Below are 11,602 nucleotides of genomic sequence, written 5' to 3'. Positions count from 1 at the left end.
GTGCCTAGAGCCGGCCCTGATTGTGGTGCTAAACAGAAAGTGAGAGACAGAAGATTGTATCTCCGGCATTCTCAATGCTTCTGCTGCTGGCACCCAGGCAGCAAAGACAAGAAGGGGGAGGGAGGGTAGGTAACTAAAGACTCTCACAGTCTCATATCCACAAGGTTGTATTTATGCCTGAACTCTGTAATGTTTGGATCCATGACTTTGCAACCTAATTGTTCTTTTAACTTCATTTTTTTGTATGTAATATAGATATAAATGTGTATAAACATCCGTGTGTAAATACATACACAAATTTGCCAGGTTTATTTCTGGCTACATGTTTGTACTCCAAGCATACAATCCTAATCCCTCCCATACTTACATACAATTAGTCAGTTAAAATTGGGATATATTTTAAAGAATCGCCACAACAACCTTCCCTAAAACCACAGGCCAGCCCTGTGCACAGTGGTGTGATCATGGTGGATGTGTTTGCCACATTCCTGTTTGGGATGTGCAATACATGCAATGTGGGGAAATTGTTCCTGGAGAACTCCCATAGTCTTAGACCTACATTTTCTTTTAGCTTTGGATGGCTCAATATTTTCAAGTTGAAATATGTAGGTTCTCTTTCCTGTGGTGCTGAGCACACAACAGTTACAATTCACTTCTGTGATGAAGTGGCAATGTTCTTATGTTTTCTCTGAATACTGTGTGTGCGCGCCTCAGTTTCCCCTATTTTTCCCCTATTCCCCTAAATTACTCAAGTATTTAGGTGGTGGGATAGAGTATGTGATCACTGCAGTGACCCCTAGAGGACAGGTGTGACTGCTGCCTGGCTGCCTGAGACAGAGAATGGCCAACACTCTGTGGCCTGGCATCTGATGGCAGGGCCCCCTTCTCTGCAAGAATTAGCTGGAGGTGTTGATGCAGACCAGGTGACCTGCTGGCCCGGGAAAGAGACAAAGAAACAAGGAGGGGCTATAGGGGGTCTGAGGCCAGGCAGCTGAATCCGGTCTCCTGTTTGGGACTCGGATGGGGGAGTCCAGGGCATCAGGCTCTGGATCCCCCCAAATGGACTTTACTGAATGGTCCTGCTTTATGTTCTAACAAGCTCTGTTCTACACTATGTTCCTGTTGACTAATAAACCCTTCTGTTTTAAAACACTGGCTGAGAGTCACTGCAGACTGTGAAGTTGGGGTGCATGGCCCCTCTGGCTTCCCTAGGGGTCCCATCCAGGTGGACTCACTGCGGGAAGTGCACAGTGAGAACATGGGTGCTGAATGCTCGGAGGTCAGACCCAGGAAGGCCATAGCGGAAAAAGTTTCTTGCCCTGGCAACAGCTATCTGGTTTCATACAGAGCAGTTCCAGAGCACGGGGCCTGTGACTCTGTGACAACTTCAAATGGAGCAGCGTGTGATCAGCAGCTCTGACAACCAGGCCATAGGCATTTCAAGTGCGACATTCAGCATCGGTGGTGTTCAAAATTAGAGAGCCCTCTCAAAATGTGGGTGTTGTGAAATCATGGCTCTGCCTTATCAGTTGAGCATACAGGCCAGGCTCTGATGTGACACAGCAAAACCAGCAGCCAGTAACAATCAAATCCATTTTCATACCGAATTTGGAAAAGCATGCAGAATGCAAAATGTGTCCCCAACTGTATGAGAAAGATGGCAGGGGTATAAATACTACAATGAAACTTCAGTTAACAAGAATTATGGGTGAGATGTTTTCTTTCCTCCACCCAATCAGAATAACAAAGCCCCAGTTTTAAAACGCTTCAGGGATGTCTCTCTACAAACCAAATAGTAAACATCCCTCTACAAACCAAATAGTAAATTGTTACAAAGGTAAACAGCAACATGCAAGTTACAAAGTAGCCAAAAATAAGGCTAGTCCTAGTCTTGTGCAACCTATCTGACTGGACAGGGAATCTGGCATTTCAGGGGACCATAGGCTGCAGGAGCGTGTGCTTAAGGTTCACTTTAGCCAGCTGTCTTGAAGACATGTACTTTTTCTGGGACTGCGATCCCTGGCAGCAGAAGGTTAAGGTTGGGCCTGGAAGCTTTGCCATTTGGCCAGTCTAGAAGACTGCTGACTCCTTGCAAGTGCAATGTTCATACACATATTGGACCCCAACTATTTATACCTTTGATTTATGGATTGGCTACCACCATGTTTCAGTTACAAGAGCTTCCGCTCTCTCACGGAGTACAAAGTGCTATCCTTCATGGATTCTTTGCTTCTATTGCAAAGGAGCAATCACCAACAGCCCTGCAAAAGCGAGAGAGACGTGATCTAGGGGCTGCCTGGTTTCCCCAGTAGGGGCAAGCAGAAGAGAGACTGAGCATAGAGAAGATTCCTCTTTCATCAAAGCTTCAACTGAAAGCCAAGGAATCCAGTAGCTGTGTCCGGAAGCTCCACTACAATCTCTGGTGAAAAAAGAACTGATAGCAGTAGGGGTTTCAATACTCACCTCAGTTAGGGCTTGTCGATACTACCTGCTGGATTGGCGGGCAACGATTGAGCCAGTGGGGTCGATTTATCACGTCTTCTGAGTGCTCTCCTGTCGACTCCAATACTCCACCAGAGTGAGAGGCGCAGGCGGAGTCGACGGGAGAGCATCAGCAGTCGACTCACCACAGTGAAGACACTGCGGTGAGAAGATCTAAGTACACTGACTTCAGCCACATTATTCGCATAGCTGAAGTTGTGTAACTTAGATCGACCCCCGCCTCCTCCCCCCCAGTGTAGGCCAGGCCTTAGTTTAATGGTTGTAAGTGCTATGTTTATAGAAGTTCCTGTCACTGATACATTGGGAGCATGGATCAAAGTGGGGATCAATTATCATTAAACATTGGCTTGAGCCACAGAGTTCAGATCCCAGTCCAAACCACCCCAAATTTTCAGAGGTGGGTTGGATTAGAGCCTAGCTCCACTTAACCTTTTGGAAAGCCCAATTATTTCCTTCTAGGCTAATGCAGCCATACAGTGCCCTCTTTCCTTCCATAGCTACGTTATTTGTGTATCTTAATCTCGGGGTCCTTTGATCGCCCAATGCTTTTCACAGCTGAAGCTCCCCATCAGCAGGTTGTCTTCCTTCCAGCTGAATATTTCACTAATGCCTAACTGCAGCTGTTTAGAAGTAGAGATATTTAGCTTCTGGGTGACTACCTAAGATCTGCTTGAAGAAACTAGCTTTGGATTTAACCATCCCTTTTTAATAACTACTCTGTTGATGCTTATGCTGAGGAGTGGGGAAAGTTTTACATTTTGCTTTTACTGTCTAGCCACTTCAAATGTTTAATAATAAATTCTCTCCACTATTACACCAAAAACCTGGGCTGTTTAAACAGGTTTTTAGCTATAATAAACATATCTTTTAACTTATTTTTATTAAGTTTACATAAGTAATAGAGATAAGTGGCAAAGAAAATCCAAGCACTAAGTGCAAAATAAACTCCTCAGAATCCTTTCTACAAAGAATTTGAGAACTTTAATATGAATTACATACACCTCCAGCTTTGACACATAAACCAAAGACAATGTTTAACAAAAATAATAATCAAATGCGAGGGGAAAGAAGTAAAATCAGAAATGTGATATGAAACTCGGTAATTTAGAGAACTGGGAGAGCTATTTTAGAGTCAAGTTATTTTTAGAAGAATGCTTGGCTAAGGCTTTAATTCACCTAGTCAGAGACAAGGAAAACAGTGCATAGAATGGAATAATATTTCAGAAAAACAAACAGAAACTACTTTAATATTTGATGCACTGTTGTTGCTGAAAAATGGAATTTTTGAAGCACAAGCACCGAGATTAAAAAGATACAGGAAGCTGAAATCACAGTAGCTGAGAATGTTAGTGCTATTACTCTAATTAGTCTGCTGGACAAAGGGTGTGGCTTTTGGTTTCATTTCTACTTGTTTCAACTCTTGCACTAATCAGAGTAGGATCCTGATTTCAAAACTATCATTTTGGGATTGACTCAGCAACAGTTTGGAGCTCTGTTACCCCAGTTTTAGGTGACTTCACCAGGGCCACGTTTAGGCACAGGGTAGACATCTCTGTGAAGGGCACAAGAAAAGACCATCTTGCCTAAAAGATGCTGTACTTCACCCCCTGGAAGCATGGCTGCAGGAGGAGGTCACACAGGCAGAGGACATATTACCACCCTAGCAAGGGTGAATGGAAGATAAATGGAGAGTTTCAGAGGAGAGAGGTAGGAAACTGGGAATGAGAAAAGATGGACACTTCAGGAAACCAGCCAGGGTGGAATCAAGGAAGAACAAGCTGGTAAGGAATGTTCTTGCCTAGGGCTTGAATTTCATCATCACCTCGGCTCAGTTACTACAGAGCCTCTAAACCAAAAATTGAAATTATAGTCTATTTTGTTTGTCTCACAGATCTTGGATTCTCCCCTTGGATTCTCCCCTTCCTCCTCTCATCCACTTTTACACGGCTACCCTAGTAACAGATTTAGGGTCTTTAACAGTGTAAGAACTAATGAATTTTAAAAAGGAACAAAAAGAGAATTAAACTTAGGTCTTAATGAATTAAAAAGGTCTTAATGAATTAAAACCCTTAAATGGTATACAAGCAGAAAATTATACAAGAGGAACAGACTGTAATCAAGTGCAGAAATACAGTACCTTTTGTGTTGTCCCCTTCTTGTAGTTGCTTTAAAAGAAAAGTTCTCCCTTGGTATTAAGCCCACGGAATATCTGATGATAACTGTATCTGTCAGAAAAAGAAAGATTTATTATTCTATGCCAGGAGAGGGAACAACTATGTTTACATAATGAATGAAATGTATGTAGTAAAAACCTTTCAATTTTCAGCCTCCTTGATTCCCCCTTGCTTTTGTGCACAGATTTGAATCCATGCTTCTGAATTATGGGGGAGGGCAGGAAGCACAGGGGAGGCACAGGAGGGAATGCTATCTCAAAAAAGTCTATTTCCCCCAACCCTGGACTCCATGGAGTCTAAGCTCTGTAGAATCCCTCTGTAGAAGGGATATACTTGGGTAAGTAGGTAGTCAAGCTCTCTTCAATTCTCTTACAACACACGATAAATTGCTGCAGATTAAGTCTGTTGTGACATAGGCTGTTGTCCCCTACCCTGGGGTGGAAACATTTGAAGATTTCAGGAGCACCTGGCACGATGATTCCTGCAGGAACCATACTGTCAAGGGCCTAACGAAGCCAGGTGGCAGGATATTGGCTAGGAGCCTCCATGAAGATAGATATCCCTTTCTTCTGGAGGATCCCTGAGATCCATTGACTTGGGAATGTAAAAATGTGGGTTTCATCCACAATGGTGGGAAACAAACACCAACCTCCCCAAAATGTGAGAGATCTAACTTGGTTTTTTTACTCCATTAGATGAGTTGTTCCCACCTAGGAGAAAACAGCCCACTTAAAAACCATGTATCAATATCAGCAGCTTTGAAAATATCTTTTATAGACAGTACAAGCCTAACAGTGTTTTTCATGGTTGTGGTTAAACATTCCTGCTGTCCTGTAAAGGATGTGACTATAACTCCACTGCACTATAATGAAAGGTTCTTTTCTTCCTACCTGAACTGAAAATATTAATATCTGGCTACATTGTTTGGAAATTCTAGTTTGTGCAAAACTCAGACATCTTCCACAGATCTAAAGGGCCATATATCATTTTAATTTCAGGAAAACAGTTACCTTGGTTCATTATCCCAATTCTGAGAAAGCTAATCTAGGACCAATATGGAGGCAAGCAGCTACTCCAATAGTGCATCAGTTCTTCAGTTACTCAATTTACACACAGGTAGAAGAAAGAACCCCCAAACGCGGAGAGAGGGGAGTCAGTGCTTTCCGATTAAACCCTGTACAGTAATTATTCATTTGTAGGGCAGTAACACCATGTGGCCCCCAACAGAAACTCATTCTCCTCAATGGGGAAAGGGGTGGGCTTTGAATGTTGATTTTAGACAAGTTTTAACCTCTCTCCTTTTGTTTGACGTTAAGTAGTATTTATTTTACAACTAGACAATGCCCAGGAATTTCAGACGTAAACAAGGAACTCACACCAAGCCTCCTTGAGAACTACATCTCCATTCTCCTTCCCTGCTTCTTCAGCCAAGTGCACTCAGTCCAGACAACACCCCAGACCACCCTTCCTTGATTTCTCACATTCTACAGCCTAGCCTCAATACCAGATACACACATATGCTCCTTACAGTTCCACTCTATAGCCACCTTCTTAGCTTTACACCCTGGCTGCAATCTGCAGGGAGGGAAGGTAGGTAAGTAGATTAAGGCCTGGTCTACACTACAGAGTTAGGTCGATGCAAAGCAGCTATGCCGATTTAATAAAACCATCTTCTCCAGCAGCGTAGAGTCAGAGTGAACGTAGTTTGGTCGACGGTGCAAGTGTTGACATTGGTTACTTATGTCGACCATTATTGTCCCACAATGCCATACACCAACTGCTCTGGTCACCGCTGTGAACTCTGCTGCCCAGGGATCAGGTAGACCCTACTTAAGGCTCCATGAACTTTTGAAAATCCTTTTCATGATTGCCCAGCTTGGCGAGCACACCTAGCAGCTCTCCATTGTTGTTTATAGCCACCCAGCTGACCAGGCTGGTTACATGCTCCAGGTGTGCTCCTGCCAGATACTGGATCTCCTGGGCCTGTGGAGAGAAGAGGCTGTGTAGGCACAGCTCTGAACCAGCTGTAGAAAGGTGGACATCTAAGAGCAGATTGCTTGGGGGGATGAAGGAGAAGAGCTATGACAGGAACCAGCAGCAGAGCTGCATGAAAGCAAAGGAGCTGCAGCAGATATACTAGAAGGCCAGGAAAGCCAACAACTGATCCTGTGCCAAGCCACAGACCTGCTGCTTTTACAAATAGCTGCATTCCATCCTCAGCGGAAACTACAGTACCACCTCCAACAGCACCACGGACACTTTCAAGGAGCCCGAGTCACTGTCCCCTACTGTGAACAGCAAGGAGGAGGAGGTGGACAAAGAAGAGGAGTATGGGGAACAGGCGACCATGAAATACAGCTGTGCAGCAAGCCAGGACCTGTTTTTGACTCCCCCACAGTCCAGCCAGCCCCACCAGTCTAGCCCAGATGAGCCACCTGCAGAGGAAGGAACCTCTGGTAAGTATGCAGTTTATTTTGAAATTACAGGGATGGCACCCACAAAGCAACAGGACAAGTCTTTTGATGTACTCATTTTTACTTGTGATAGAAATGGTAGTGGAACAACCAAGAGAGGTAGAGTTGCTATCTGCTTTTCATTCCCCTCTACAGTTAGGCAGTGGGGGCCATACAGAGCAGTTTTTTTATGGGCACCAGGAGGTCCCAAGACTCCTCCGTAGAGATCTCAATGAAACATTCATGGAGGTACTCTGCCAAAGGTTTCCGAGAAGGGCTGCCTTTTTCCTTCTGCCGCAGTAGGACGCTTTTCCAAGCCACTCAGCGATTATGTCAGCAGGCACCACTGCAATACACAGGCTAGCAGCATACAGGCGGGGCGGCGTTGGGATGCCAGCAGCAGCTATGCTCTGCCTCTTACCTCAATCCTGAGGGTATCTGCTAAAATCACCACCATCTGTGGAGAACAGTGCCAGTATTCAGTTCCATTGCCCTATACAACTAGAATCATGCAACTGAACTATTCCCTCCTCATTTCCCCAACCCCCGGAGGGCCACACTCACCATGGCTGGTGCTGTGACTGGTGCCGAGCTCAATCAATCCCAAGAAGTGAGCATATAGTGTTATAACTTTTGGGGAGCCAGGGGAGTGAGTTCAGCATCTTAAGTTTTTATTTCTGTTGTCAATACACTGATAATGGTACCTCTGTGTGTTGTATCTGCAGCTGCAGCCATTACAGCTTTCACGATCCCCTCCACACACAAACGCAACACCTGAGCCAGATGAGAAGAAAAAAAGAGGGCTCCGGGTGCCATGTTTCAGGAGATCCTGCAAGCCAGTGCTGCATCAGAGAACGAGCACAGGGCCTGAAGGATCACCCTTGTAGACAGCCTGGAAAAGGACAGGGTGGAGAGGAGAAAGAAGCAGGAAAAGAAGAGGGACATGCAGCAGAACAAAGAGCAGAGATGCTGCAGACTCTGGTGGTTAAACAATCCCATGCTCGCCTCCATCTGCAGCCCATAGAGGACTCAATATCGAGACCTCCCTATACCCCGCCTCAACATTCCACATGACATCAGGGGTCAGTGCACTACCCCTACCACTGCATCTGGGGGGACATTAAAGACAATTACAGCTTCACATACACTGACCTGTGAAAGCCACGGTTGGTGTGGGTATACCTGAAATCTATGTTCTTTCCCCTTCATAAGTTCTGTTCCCTTAATTTATACATTTATACATTTTATTACATTTAAAATTATTTTTAATTGCCTGGTTTATGTTACAGAATTTTTTTTTTTTTAAACAAAATTCACGTTTATTAGTTCACAGCATATGCTGGCTGGTGCTGAGCAAGTCTGACAGCACCTGATAACTGTTACTGCACTGTGTCACACAACACATATCCTTCACAAACAATATTTATAGGTGCATTGACAACGTTATATTCCTACATACACAGCAATCAGAAGAAGATTCATACCGGATGCACAAAAGAGCAAGGCCAGGTACAGCACACTACTGCAACACACACAACTCTGGCTCACTATTAAAATGGTCTTTCAAAGTCTCCCTGAATTGCATAGCTCCTCACTGAAATCTTCTAATAGCCCTTGTATCTTGCTGTTCAAATTCAGCAGACTGCTACTCCACCTCTGTAGAAACTTTTCCCCCTTTGCTTCACAGATATTATGCAGGACACAGCACACAGCTATAACCATTGGGATATTTTTCTCACTGACATCCAACCTTATAAGTAAACAATGCCAGTGACTCTTCAAACAACTCAAGGCACATTCAACTGTCATTCTGCACCTGCTGAGCCTATAGTTGAAGCGCTCCTCAGTGCTGTCAAGGGTGGTTGGTGTATGGCTTCCTGAGCCATGGGAGCAAGGAAGTAGGCTGGGTTGCCCAGGATCACTATTGGCAGTTCAACATTCCCAGTGGTAATCCACTGGTCGGAAAAGAAAATCCTTACTTGCAGCTTTCTGAACAAGCCTGAGTTCTTAAAGATGCATGCGTCATGCATTTCTCTGACCAGCTCACAGTGATGTCAGTAAAGCATCTCTGGTGTTCCACCAGCACTTGCATTACCACAGACAAGTAACCCTTTCTGTTGACGTACTTGTGGCAAGGTGATCTGGTGCCGAAACAGGGATATGTGTGCCATCTATCACCCAACTGCAGTTTGGGAACCTCATTGCTGCAAAATCATCCAGTATGTCCTGCACACAACTGAGAGTCACAGTCCTGCATAGCAGGAGGTGACTAATGGCTTTGCACATTTAAATGGTAACGGCCCCTGTGGTGGATTTTCTGACTTCAAATTGATTCCTGGCTAACCGGCAGCAATCTGGTGTCACAAGTTTCCACAGTGCAATTGTCACTCTCTCTCAACTGTCAGTGAAGCTCTCATTTTGGTGGCCTTGCGCTGGAGGGCTGGGGCAAGTTCAGCACACGCATTCAGGAATGTGGCCTTGTGCATCCGAAAGTTCTGTAACTCCTGCTCATCATCCCAAACCTGCATTACGATGCGATCCCACCAGTCAGTGTTTTCTTGGGTCCAGAACCGGCACTCCACCACCTCCAGTTGCTCCGTGAATCTCACCAACAACCTTGAATTGTTGCCCACAGCAATCTAGCCTCCAAGGTATTGTCATGCTCCTGGGGCTCTTCTTGCGGCTCTGCAAATCCTGCAGGACCATGTGCCCTGTGCTAGCAATGCTCATGACAATCGTGCAGAGTTGTACAGCTCTATGCTTCTGTCAGAGATGGTGGACACTAAGGAGGACACGCAGGTTTCTGGGATTTTGAAAAGAAGGTGTAAAAATTATGGGATACAGATGAAATTATGGGATGAAGAACACTGCATTATGGGAAATTGGCCCCATGCTCCCAGTCACCCCTGCATGACTTGTTTCGGTCCCATCAGGCATTGCAAAAACTTCCCAAAAGACCCTGTGCTGGACGGTGGCCAGTTGCACAGTGAATACCTACCCATGGTGCACTGCACTCTGCATCGATACAAGTGCTCCTGGTGAGTACATACACCGCCAACACAAGGAGCCAAGTATGTGCATGCACAACGATGTACTAACTGTGGCGGTTGTATGCTAAAGTAACTTAGGTCGACATAACTTTGTAGTGTAGACATGGCCTAAATTATCTTCATCTGAAAAATCTTGAATCCTATAATGCTGGATGTAACCAAGTAAAGATCAAAGACAACTAAAATGATGCCTTCCATTGAATTAGCTGGTTTATTACAGTCTACTGTTAATTTTTTAAACAAGAAGCCAAGTCATGGTTTGTCTTCAGCGTAAATAACTGAGTTAACAGATTGGTTATTTCCCTTCCCTCACCTTTTTCCTTTTTTCTGGTTGCTAGATGGGTCAACAGGAAGGAAGGTACAATGGTTAGGGCATAAGGCTAGGCCTTGAGAGAACAGGGTTCCCATCCTTACTCCACCACAGACTTCCTGTGCAGCCTTGGGTCACTTAAGGAATTGAGGCACAGAGAGGCTATGTCTACACTGCAATAAAACACCCAGAACTGGCTTATGTCAGCTGACTTGGGCTCAAGAGTCTGAGCCCAACTGTCTACACTGCAATTTTATAGCCCCGTGAGCCTGAGTCAGCTGACACAGGCCAGCCATTGGTGTTTTATTATGGCGTAGACACACCTAGCGATAATAGCACTTCCCTATTTCATAGGTACATACATTAAAGATTGTGAGGCATTCAGATACTATGGCAAGGGGGGAGCATATCAGTATCTAAGAAAGAAAAACTTCTAGTGATCATCAAATTTACACAGTCTGCAATGTTTTGCATTTTTTTAAAAGAAGACAATTTATGTTGTTTTAAATACAAGTCTAGTTAATTGTTAAGGTTTCTTTAAGCATAAATGTAGGCCTATGAATCTGATCATTAGGTATGGTAAAGACAGGTTTTACAGGGAAAGCAAGTATCCAAATGTCCGTTACTGCTGAAATACTTACACACTACATCTCCTAATAGTGTTAGATCCAGAGTAACAATAATTATATTTTTAGTGTAGTAATCACTAATGTGGTACCAGTATAGCAATAGTAATGATATCCAAAGTAGATATTGCTGTGCTATTGGCTGGCTCCCTGCTTCCCATCCCATCTTTGGGAGATTTACCAGGCATAAACAGAAAAGAGGAGGTTTCTCATAACTGAAAGGTAAAATCTAATGACATATATTGGCAACTAAAGAAATAAATTATCTCAGTTCCCTGGCTGTGTAAGATGTCCAGCAATCCAATTGTCTCCTTTGCGAGAATTCTCTTTCAAAAGTCTCTGTGTTATTTCCACTTCCAGAAAGATTGAGCTCTCTGATCCTGGAAGTTTTGAGAGAAGTCTGATTGGCTTTCAATCTCACTTACACTACTTTCTGTTCTGTTCTCCATCATTTAGTTACTTCTCCTCCCCTTACTCTACAGTCCAT

General features: G+C 44.2%; 1 protein-coding gene across 1 annotated transcript in view; it reads right to left on the bottom strand.

Moving 5' to 3' along the window:
- Window positions 1-11,602, bottom strand: part of ARVCF (ARVCF delta catenin family member) — a 428,382-nt gene that overhangs the window by 246,111 nt on the left and 170,669 nt on the right. Inside the window, exon 4 of the mRNA XM_034791689.1 lies at window positions 4,640-4,727. The gene's annotated coding sequence lies outside the window, so the exon portion shown is untranslated. The remainder of the gene's footprint in view (window positions 1-4,639; window positions 4,728-11,602) is intronic.

The sequence above is a fragment of the Trachemys scripta genome, chromosome 15 (assembly GCF_013100865.1).
Source record: "Trachemys scripta elegans isolate TJP31775 chromosome 15, CAS_Tse_1.0, whole genome shotgun sequence".
In the NCBI taxonomy this organism is placed as follows: Eukaryota; Metazoa; Chordata; order Testudines; family Emydidae; genus Trachemys; species Trachemys scripta.
This window is presented reverse-complemented; position numbering and strand designations above follow the sequence as displayed.